At 38.9% G+C, this 12,269-nt stretch overlaps 1 protein-coding gene across 1 annotated transcript in view; it reads right to left on the bottom strand.

Annotated features, from left to right (window-relative positions):
• The window catches only part of TLK1 (tousled like kinase 1), a 190,975-nt gene that overhangs the window by 154,553 nt on the left and 24,153 nt on the right, over nt 1-12,269 (bottom strand). The gene's annotated exons all lie outside the window — the stretch shown is intronic.

The following is a 12,269-nucleotide window of genomic DNA, read 5'->3' as shown; positions in this document are numbered from 1 at the left end:
GAAAACTGAGGGCAGTATAACTACCAAAGCTAAACATTATCCATCAGTTCTATTCCTAGGTATACTCCCAACAGAAATGCATACATAGATGCATCAAAAGACATCTACAAGAATTTCATAAAGCAGCACTGCTGATAGTAGCCCCAGACCAGAAACTACCCAAATGTCCACCAGAGTAAATATATTATGGAACACTCACACAATGGAATGCTCTACTACAGAAATGAGAATTAACGAACGACCACCGACAGTGACATGGATGAACTGTATAAACATAATGCTGAACAAAAGAAGATAAACAAGAAAAATTACATACTACATGATTCCATTCATATAAAGTTCAAAAACTGGTAAACCATTCTATGGTGTTAAAATTCAAGACAGTGGTTTGCCTTGGGGGGGTGTGAGGGAGACTTCTGAGATACTGGTAATGTTCTGTTTCTTGATTTAGGGTCAGGTTACATAGTGTGTTCACTTTGAAAATTCATCAAACTGTGCACTTGGATTTGTACATTTTGGTGCACATATATTTTACTTCAATAAAATGTAAAACCTATATAATAACAATATATGCATGCCACAAATGTATAATACCAAATTATGGCAAGTACCTAGTTAAACTTGCATTATTTGGGGGGAGGGGAGATTTTATTTTTAAGTGATCTCTACACCCAACGGGGGTCTTGAACCTACAACTCCGAGATCACATGCTCCACTGACTGAGCCATCTAGGCTTCCCTAAACTTTTATTTTTATACACTGGAATCAGCATAAACTGGTACAACCATTTTGGAAAGTAATTTGGATATAGATATACAACACACATTAACTATATAACACACAAATATATTCTCATTTCTGAGAATCCTTCCTAAGAAAAAAAATCCAAAATGGGGGGGGGGGGGCGGGAGGGGAAACTATGAATAAAAATGTCTATCACAGAGCTAAAGTCAACTATATAGCATACCCTCTTGCTATATTTTTATTCAGCCACAGTTATGACTGCCTTGAAAACTCTCGTGAAACATGACAAAAGCTTTTGGTATAATGTCAGGTGAAAAAAGGAAAATGAAAATTGTATATACCCAATTATTATAATTGAAGATATGTTAGAAGAAAATAACTAGAAAGGAAAGCACACAAATGATACATGTACAACTTCCCTGCCTAGTCTCATCCACTCGTGTAACTCCAAGAATCACATATGTAATGATGACTCTTCAGTCTGTATCTCCAGCTCACACATCTCTCTTAAGCTCTAGGATTGGAGTTCCATGAGTCCCTCAATTTCTTTGTCCTATGTTTGTTATCTTGGGAAGAAAGGCAGCCAGGAGTAAGAACAGGGACAGGGATTCACTTATCCAAACGAAAGATCTGAGAGTCAACCTTGTTTGCCCTACTCCTCCCACCCCATATCCGCATCCTTTTACCATTCCCTAAGTCCACACTGTCTCCTCAAGAGCCCTTTGAATTCATCCCATCCATCCATCTATCCATCCATCCAACCTTCTGCCATTGCCTTTATCATTTCCCACCTAAATGATTGCAAAAGCTTTCAAACTAGTCTTCCCATCATGAGTTTCAGCCCTTTTCAGTCCAGCTGCTGTGGTTCTATTTGTAATACCAACTCTGAGTCTGCTTTTCCACTTTAAAATTCTTCTGTGGCTACTCCTAAGCGATTGGATAAAGCTCAAACTCGCTAATATAGTCAATGTGATTCTTTTTATCTTTTTTATCTTGTCATCATCTGCCTGTCTTTCCAGTTTTATTCCTGGTTACTCCCTCATGAGAAGCCCACACTCCAGCCACACCAAAGTTATTACAGTGGCCAAACAAGTTATACTGTGTTTCCCTTCTCTTGCCTTTTCCCAGCTCAGAACTCTCTTCCCGCCACCCTCCCCCCCAACTTTTCCTGACCTCATTTGCCTGGCCCATCATCTAAGACTCAATTCAAAACTTACCTTGACTGGGAAACCTTTAGGAATCACATTTTTACATGGTTGGAATCATGGGCTATGCCCAATTTTCCATCTCGTTTTTCTCACTAAAATTAAAACGTGAGCAATTTTCCAGTTTGCCAAGGTACTCTGCATAATTATCATTTAATACCCAGTGTTAAGTTCTCTAGCTTCTCTGCTCCCTCAGTATACCGAATATAACCCTTATCAGATCACTTATTGCTTTTTTAAATTCTTTTTTTAAATGTTTATTTAGTTTTGAGAGAGAGAGACACACACAGCGAGAGCAGGGGAGGGGCACAGAGAGAGGGAGACACAGAATCTGAAACAGGCTCCAGACTCTGAGCTGTCAGCACAGAGCCCGATGTGGGGCTCAAACTCATGAACCTCAATATCATGACCTGAGCCGAAGTCGAATGCTTAACCGACTGAGCCATCCAGGCTCCCCTAGTTTTGTAATGTTTTTGTAAAGTATTAACTTCTTCTACTAGCCCCTGAATTACTTGAGGGCAAAGATTTTTGTTGTGTTTATTTCTATGTCCCCAGCAGAGTCTGCTGCCGAGTAGGAATTCACTGAATGAAAATGAACGACCAATTAATGGTGGCTGTGTTAGTCCAATAGAATGGGAGTAATAGTTTTTTGCTTTTTCTCAAAAACTCATACTTTTTGTGGCTATTTATTTATTTAGATTCACCATCTTAAAGAAAAAAGGAGTATATTTAGAATATAATTTTCAGTAATGTGATCTTTACCGTCTTCAATTTTTTTTTTAATTTTTTTTTTAACGTTTATTTATTTTTGAGACAGAGAGAGACAGAGCATGAACGGGGGAGGGTCACAGAGAGAGGGAGTCACAGAATCTGAAACAGGCCCCAGGCTCTGAGCTGTCAGCACAGAGCCCGACGCGGGGCCCGAACCCATGGACCGCGAGATCATGACCCGAGCTGAAGTCGGACGCTTAACCGACCGAGCCACCCAGGCGCCCCTCAATTATTTTTGATTTATCAAACATCTCATGATTCCCAATTCTGTCTAATATGTGTATATACAATGAAGAAAGACTGAAAGAGCATTCGTTATCTCCTTTCTGTTTGTAATACAATCATCATGCCTAATTAACAGTTAACTCTCAGTCCTTATCTTACTAGTACTTCTAGCAGTATTTGACTCAGCTGATTACTCCCTCCTCCTTGAACCTCTGTCTTTATTTGACCTCTAGGACACCATCCTAGTTTCCTTCCTGCCTCAAGGGCTTCTTTTGATCTGTCAATCCTGTTGCTGAACTCTCTGCCTCCTCTTCTGATCCACTAAATGTTGGAGTCCACCAACGGTTAGTTCCTTGATTCCCTTCTCTTCTTGTCTCATCCCTTCTCTTCCTACTGTCAGCTACCTCCTTTCCTTTGGTCTTGGTTCTTGAGCCTGGCTATACATTGAGTCACCAGAGAACCATTTTGTTTGTTCGTTTTTTTGTTTTTGAGAGAGAGAGAGAGTGAAAGCGAGAGGGGGGCAGAACGAGAAAAATCTTAAACAAGATCCACACCCAGGGCAGAGCCCATGGCCGGGCTGGATCTCACGACTGTGAGATCTTGACCTGAGCCAAAATCAAGAGTCAGGCACTTAACCAACTGAGCCACCAAGCACCCCAAGAGAAACTTTTTAAAGCATATCAAATCCAGTGTTGAGGATCATATTGGGTGTGTTTAAATACCATCTTCATGCAAATTAGTTGAAAATATATGTCCCCAGCCAGAACCTTTCTTTGAACTTCAACCTCAAATATCCAACTAATTCTCATCAACTTCTTTTGGCCTAATAATTAGCATATCCAAAACTAAACTCTTGATTTTTGCCCCCCAAATCTTCACATTCTATAAATGGTCCCACAACTTAGTAGTTGCTCACACCAAAACTCTGGGAATAATTTTTGATTCCACACTCTCTTCACTTTCCATATAATTCAGTCCTGATCTGCTGCACATGAAAAGTATCTTCTAAATTTTACCATTTCTCCTCTCCTCCAAAGCTACTGCCCTAGCCTAGGCTATCATCATCTCTCACAGGTAATCATCCTTCCACTCCTGGATTCCTACCTTTCATTTCCCACACAGCAGCCAGAGAGATCTCAAAAATTATAAAGTTGATCATATCATTCTACTTAAAAATTTTTAATGTTTATTTACTTTTGAGAGAGAGAGAGACAGAGACACAACAGGAGTTGGGGAGGGGCAGAGACAGAGAGAGACACAGAATCTGAAGCAGGCTTCAGGCTCCGAGCTGTCAGCACAGAGCCCAACGTGGGGCTTGAACTCATGAGTGGTAAGATCATGACCTGAGCTAAAGTCGGATGCTCAACGGACTGAGCCACCTAGGCACCCCAATCATGCTTAAACCCTTGCTTAAAACCCTTCAGTAGCTATCTTCATGCTTCCAAATTTAGTCTACAAATGACCTGGCCCTGTCTAGATATCCAGCCCTCCTCTTGCCCCCCTGTGCCTTGCTTGCTCTGCTGCACACGACATTGGCCTTCTCAAAGTTCTTCCTTAAACAGAGCAAGCACACTCCCAACTCAGGACCTTTTGTTTTTGTTTTTGTTTTTGTTTTTGTTTTTGTTTTGTTTAAGTAAATTCTACCCTTCAGTGTGGGGTCTGATCATGAGTGCATGCTTTGCCAACCGAGACAGCCAGGCGTCCCTCACTTCAGGACTTTGCCCTTTGTTTCCTCTGCCCGGAAAGCTCCTCCACCAAAACTTAACATGGCCTATTTCCTCACTTCATTCAGGTCTATGCACAAATGCTCCCTCCTCAGTAAAGCCTCCCTCAACCACTCTATCTATAGTACAGTTCTCCCTCTGACCAGCTGTATTTTTCTTCAGAGTTCTTCTTCACCACCTGAAATTATATTATATATAGATATTCTTTCTTTGTGAATATTCTGTATTTTTCACTCTAGAATGCAAGGTCCCGGAAGGCTGACTTTTATTTGTTTACATCTGGTTTCCCAGCATCTAAATCAATATCTGTTGTTACATTTAACATATCTGAAACTGGGATGCCTCTTACAATTAATGGCACGATATAGCGAAATTAGCTGTGTTTCTTTTTCTTTGTATAATAGAAAATAAAAGTGTATGTTATAGTCAACATATTTTACTTTTTTCCCTTTTAATTTTATTGTGATATAATTGACATGTAGCACTGTATAAGTTTAAGGTGTACTGCATGGTGAATTACATATATTGTGAAATGATTACCACAGTAAGTTTAGTTCACTTACATCACTCCATATACCTACAAAGAAAAAGAAAGAAAGAAAGAAGGAAAGGAAAGGAAAGGAAAGGAAAGGAAAGGAAAGGAAAGGAAAAAAAAGTTTTTCCGTGTCATGAGAACTTTAGGATCTGCCCTGTTAGCAACTTTCATACATATGATACAGCAGTGTTACTAGGTCACCATGCTCTTAGTACATCTTCAGTACTTATTTATCTTATAACTCAAAGTTTGCACTTGTGACCCCCTTCATCCAACTTCCCCATGTCCACCAAGAGTCAATGCATTTTAGGCTCAATGAAATATGGCGGTAGGCACTCAATAAATAACATAATGGGTTGGGAACACTGAATAAACATATAAACAATTAGAATAAATATGGGGTGCCTGGGTGTCTCAGTAGGGTAAGTGTCTGACTCTTGATTTCAGCTCAGGTCATGATCTCACAGTTTGTGGGTTCGAGACTTGGGTGCTTGGGATTCTCTCTTTCTGCCCGCACTCACTCTCTTTCATAATAAATAAACTTAAAAAAATGTTAATATGCCTGGGCCCCAAAAATTATATCCAGGTTCCCATATACATAGAAGAAATGTACCATAGGAAAAGGAGATTTTCGTTGTTGTGAAGGGGACAAAAAGCCCTGGGTTAACCTCAAACACTATTGTGGGATCCCTTGGCAGGCAGACCCTAGGTGGTCTTGAGGGTAGAGGGAGAGTCACTAGAGACATCAAATTTGAAACAGAACTGGTCATCAAAGAAAAAGAAGTATCAAAGATACTGGAGAAAGTTGTGTCCAAAACCTGTCTCTTCTCAACTAATAAAGTGATGCAAGTACGGCACTTTTTGGGCTCCATGTCATTTCTGAATAAAGATATCCCCAAAAGGACATGGGAGCATCTCCTCCCAAGGGTATAGGGCATTTTTAAAACAAAAATATTTTTATATTAATAGCACCAATGTTTTATTAGCTAGCATGTTTTAATGCTTACCATATGCCAGGCACCATGTAGTGTTTACATGCATTATCTAATTGGATCCTATCAATAAACTCTACGTGATAGGTACTATTGTAATCCTTATTTTACAAATGAGAAAACAGAGGCGTGGAGGGATTGCAGAACTTGTCGAAAGTCATGCAGGGATAAGGGAAGAAACCAGAGGGGCAGCTCCGTCAAGTAAGTGTCCCCGACTGACTCTTGATTTGGCTGGGGGCATGATCTCAAGGTCGTAAGATCGAGTACTGCATCGGACTCTATGCTCGGCATGGAGCCTGCTTGGGATTCTCTCTTGCTCCCTCTGTCTCTGCCCCTCCCCTGCTAGCACTTTCTCTCTCTCTCTCTCTGTCTCTCAAAATAAATAAATAAACATTTTTAAAAATGTGTTTAAAAAAGAAAAAGAAAAAGAAAAGAAACCAGAATAGGGACCCAGGTCTTCCTTGAGGCCAAGGTCCTTGCTCTCAACTGTTCTGCACACTGACTTTTATTTATTTCCATTTCCAAAGACTATGCTTCTTAATTTCTGGATGAAATGTCATGGAGCTTTCGATTATGGACAGGAGCTGAAGGGGCGTGTGCTCTTTAGCTTCTCACCCTTTTCTACTTCGTGACCATCTTTCTTCTTCTATAAAGAAGAAACATAAGAGAAGGCTTGGGTACAGGCAAACTTTGTGACAACAGTGGTAACAGAAGCTCTAGAACAGGCAAACAAAAACAAAAACAAAAACAAAAAACAGTGAAAAGATAACTCCAAGGCTGACAATCATAGTAACCAAGACATATTTAAGTAAACCATTAGCTGAAATGGATTGAGAATCAGTCAGCTTTATAAGGAAAACTACCGAGAAACCAAAGGTCTTACTTGTCCAAGTGGAGTCAAACAAAGCTGTTGTAATGCATATTGCTTTTATTCTTTTTGTTAAACATTTATAGACTTATTAAGCTGAAGAAATATCAAGTGGGGTTCAGCTTTGTATCACTTGCCTGGTTTGGGGTATGGGTTTAACTAAACATTATCAAAATAGTCTTAATTTTCAAGTATTATGGACTTTTTACACTGATGATTATCAAATTTTATATATACTTTTTATTACATTGGATAATTCCGTGGATTTTCAGTGCTGTAATATTGAATGACTCCTTCCAAGGTTCTGAGGTAGTTTGCACCTGCTCTAGTTACAGCTTTTTATAGCTTCGTCTAAAGATGGATTTGAGACTATTCTAATATTTATCGTTACACCAGAATGGGTCTTATATTCCATGTAAGAAGATATGGAATAGCAATTACCAACTGTATAGGGAAATTGGCAATGCTGCTGTGATGACAAGCAGAGTTGTAGTGGTGTGACCGATTTATTCATTTCCTTAATAACCTTCAGAGTTGTAATGAGTCATCCCTGTCTCTTATTCTAAATTATAGGGCACCCTTTTATTCCCAAACCAAATGAATATACATGATGGCATTTTTTTTCTTCCTCGCTCTCATTTCAAAGACCTAATTTTTCATAATCTAGCAGTTAAGAGAATCAGACAGACATGAGTTGGAATCCTAGCTAAGAGGGAGAAAAGGTTACAGAAGGTGTGGTTTCCTCCACTGCCCCCAACTCGTCCTCTAGACGTCTTTCAGAGGCTTTGAAACATGGCCAGGCTCTGCGGCCGTGAGTCTGACATTTAAGCAGCTAGCCCCTTCTATTCCTTTTACAAGAAAAAGAAGGAGGAGGAGGAGACGATGAAGTAGTTTTTGGTTTGACAATCAAGCACACAGTGTTTGCTTTATACATCAACTTCATTATTCACAAACGAGGAATTTTTTAAGGAGCCATTAAAGAACAGTCATCTGAGAAGGCAGGAAAACGCATCCACCTTCCAGGTCCCAGTGTGTTAGTAAGTGGTGTTTGTCATAGAAATTAAAATGCTGAGCTGATGAGAAAGAAAGCCCCAGCGCATTATTAGCCGTTGTATCCATATTAATACCTTTCGTCTTGAGCATGGATAATTGAAATCACAGATTAGCAACATAGTAGTGCTGCAAACTAAGGAGACCAATTGTTTTCTCTTATGATTCCTGGAAACAGAGGAGGAACTGTGTGGGCTGAGAAGATTGCAACATGTTTTAACTTGTTGCTTCAGTAGTACACAAGGCTGTTCTACACTGGCTTGAAGATGAGTGACTGTTATTTAGACAAAGACTTGAAACCCAGTTTTCCGTCATGTAAATTTTGCAAATGAGTCACTTGACATATTAGAAAGATTATGTGGGCATAAAAACAATGGTAAGAAGAAGTATTTTTTACTTTATCACAAAGTCCAAAGCTGGAGAAGATGCCTCTCATGACATATATAAAACTATAGGCCTAATGAAAACGTTGAAAAGTTCAGGGATGATTAACTCTGATAATGATGACTGAGAAATTATATTTAGATCAAGGAATAGATTTATTCTGTAAGAAACCTGGAGCACAAGAGAGTTTTTGTTTGGATTGCGAACAAAAACAGTAAAGGTCTGCCATTTGTTCTGATCTTTCAACAGAAGCCAGAAAAATTACTGTCTCATTAAGGAAAATAGTAGCTGAAACAAAATATGGTGTTTCTTTTATGAACTGGAAATAAAACATCAAAGTTGGTGGTGTAAAACTGTAACGTCACCAAGACCCCTAAATTGTCAGACTCACAAGTGAAGGCAATGTTGATTTGTTTCTTGACTTCAACTAGTATGAATCATTCTGTGTGCTTAAGCAATGAGGTGTAAATATAAAGGCTCTGAAAAATTAATGAGCAGCTGAGAAATCCAAAGTCAAAAGCTGAGCCAACGCTTGAACCCAAGTGCTCTAAAGTCTTCATATGTCTCCAGAGCTGATCCTCCACCATGTTAGCAACATGGTTAACTTCAAGGTTCTAGGTCCTCACCTCTTTCCATTTCTTCCTAATCAGTCAGCTGCCTCTGGCTTCACTTCCTACGTTGTCCAGCCAGATCCCACAATCCATCCCTTCAACTCCACTCTTGCCAAGACAAGCAACTTCATATTTTTTTTGAAAGATTATTCACAGAACCCACTCTGGATCAATCCAACCATTGTCTTCTCCCTCATACACCTAAAATCTAGAGAAAAAAATCCTCAGACTATCAAAGATTAATGTTACTAATGGATATATCTGGGGATAGGGCTATGGGGAAATTTCACTCTTTTTTTATTTTAAGTTTATTTTTTTTTTATTTTGAGAGAAATAGAGAGAAAGAAATAGGGAGGGACAGAGAAAGAGGGAGAGAGACAATCCCAAGAAGGCTCTGCACTGTCAGCACAGAACCCAACGTGGGGCTGGAATTCATGAACCGTGAGATCGTGACCTGAGCTGAAATCAAGAGTCAGACACTTAACCGACTGAGCCACCCAGGCACCCCATCCATCTCGTCTACCCAATTCAAATGCCAATCACAAGTCGGGGTTGTTACCTGTACTTCTGACCAACTGGCTATAAATCAGAGGTTCCGATAACCCCCCCTAGGAACAATTACTTTCCTAGAGCAGTTCACAGAACTCATAGGAACATTTACTTGTGTTTACTAGTTTATTATAAAAGGATAACAGCCACATGGAAGAGATGCATATGCAAGGTATGTGGTAAGAGGTGAGAAGCTTCCATGCTCTCTAGGTGTACTACTATCCCCTCAACTCCATGCATTCACCAACTGAACTCCATCCTTGAGGTTTTTATGGAGGTTTCATTATCTGGGCATGATTAATGAAATCATTGGCCATTGGCAATTGATTCAACCTCCCGCCCCTCTCCCAGCAAGAGGTCAGAAGGGTGGGACTGAAATTTCCAACCTCCTAATTGCCTGGTTGGTTCGCCCTGGCAACCAGCCCCCATCCTTAGGGGATTTCCAAGTCACCTGCTGTTGAAAACAGTTTGTAATGAACACCAATACACCTTTGTCACTCTTATGACTTAGGAAATTCCAAGGGTTTTAGGATCTCTGGGCCAAAAAAAAAAAAAAAAAAAAATGGGATGAAGACTAGATATACATTTTTTATTATAAATCCTAATATCACAAACACATAAACCTGGAGTCGATCCTTTTGCTATAAAGAATATCATTGAGACATTGCCAAACTTGAATAGGTTCTCTGAGCAAAAGATATATGGGAATTCTTTGCACAATTCTTGCAACTTTTCTGTAAGTTTGAGATTGTTTCAAAATAAAAGTAAACAAAACAACAACCTGATTTTCCATTTTTAAAATCACGAACCATTGGATACATATACATAAAAAATGAGTTTAAAGTATATATAAGTTATGACATTAAAAATAAAAATAAGTGTCTATGAATTTACCACTCAATTTGCGAAATAGAACATCAATAATATTAAAGTTCCCAGCATGTTCCTCTCTACCTCACCCCTCTGTCCAGGAAGCACTATCCTGAATGTATTTTATTATTTCCTGCTTTCTTCAAAGATTTAGTGCATATATAGAAATTCCTAAATAATATTTTCTAATAACTACAGGAGTTTTGCTTTCCCTTCCTTCTTTGTTTATTGATTATTTTTATTTCTTCTTTAAATCATCTGTTTTATCCTTTGCTCATTTTTCTGTCAGGTTGGGCTTTATCCTTATTGGTTTGGAAGTAATCTTTACATACTATATGAATATTATCTTTGTCTGTTATGTATGTTGCAAGTATTTTTTCCAGTCTGATGCTTGTCTCTTAACTTTGTAGGTTTTGTGGTGATTTTTATCATACAGATGTTTTGAATATTTATTGGATCAAGTCTGTTTCATAAATTTATTTATGACCACTGGGTTTCTTATCCTATCCAGGAAGGTCTTCTGCTTAAAGATATCCTCCTATATAGTTTTCTATATGGTTTTGGTAGTTTTGTTTGTTTTTATGTTTAGATCTTTAATCCATAAATAATTTATTCTTTGTTTATGGCGTGAGGTAGGGATCTAAATTGGCATCTTCTTCACCTGTGATAGGCAGAATAATGGTCCATAAAAGAGGGTGACACCATAAACCCCAGCACCTTTAAATGTTACCTTACATGGCAAAAGAGATTTTACAGATGTGATTAAGGTTATGGAATTTGGAATGAGGAGATTACCCTGAATTATCTGGATGGGCCCAATCTAATAACAGGAATACTTAAAAGCAGAATTTTTCATGGCTATGGTCAGAGGGAAACATGACTATAGAAGAATGCTTACAGAAGTACAATGCTGCTGGCTTTGGAGATGGAAGAGGAGGCCAAGAATCAAGGAATAAGGGTGGCACTTAGGACTGGAAAAGGCAAGGAAATAAATTCTTATCTATAGCCTTCCAGAAAGGAAAGCAGTCCTGCCGACACCGATTTTAGCTCACTGACACCTATGTCGGACTTCTGACCTATAGAACTGTAAGATAATGAATTCTTATTGTTTGAGGGACCAGGTTTTTGGTAACTTATTAATTAGAAACTTAATATACTCCTCTCACCAACACCTTTTATGAAATATTCCATCCTGTTCTTACTAAATTAAAATGACAGATTTACTGCATAAATAATTCCCATGCACCTGTTGGTTTCTGAACTCTCTATTCCGATCAACTGGTCAGAATGAATCTTTTTTCCTGATCCAGAACCATATTGTTTTAGTTACTGTTACTTTATAATTTTTTTAATGTCTTGAATCCTTCCTCTCCTTTTAATCCCCACTCCTATCTCTTTATTTAAGACCTCATCATTCCTCTTTCCTCAAATCTTAATAACACTCTATCTCCAGTTTCACCCTCCTCCAGTTCATTTTCCATTATATTACTAGCATGATTTAAAATGCAAGTATTAGGGCACCTGGGTGGCTCAGTTGATTAAGTGGCCAACTTCAGCTCAGGTCATGACCTCGTGGTTTGTGAGTTCGAGCCCCTCACTGGGCTCCATGCTGATAGCTCGGAGCCTGGAGCCTGCTTCAGATTCTGTGTCTCCCCCTCTCTCTGCCCCTCCCCTGCTCGTGCTGTCTCCTTCTCAACAGTAAATATTAAAAAAAAATTTTTTTAATGCAAATATCATCAGA

The sequence above is a fragment of the Panthera onca genome, chromosome C1, assembly GCF_046562875.1.
Source record: "Panthera onca isolate mPanOnc1 chromosome C1, mPanOnc1 haplotype 2, whole genome shotgun sequence".
NCBI lineage: Eukaryota > Metazoa > Chordata > Mammalia > Carnivora > Felidae > Panthera > Panthera onca.
The sequence above is the reverse complement of the archived record's forward strand: the minus strand, read 5'-3'. Positions and strand labels throughout refer to the sequence as shown.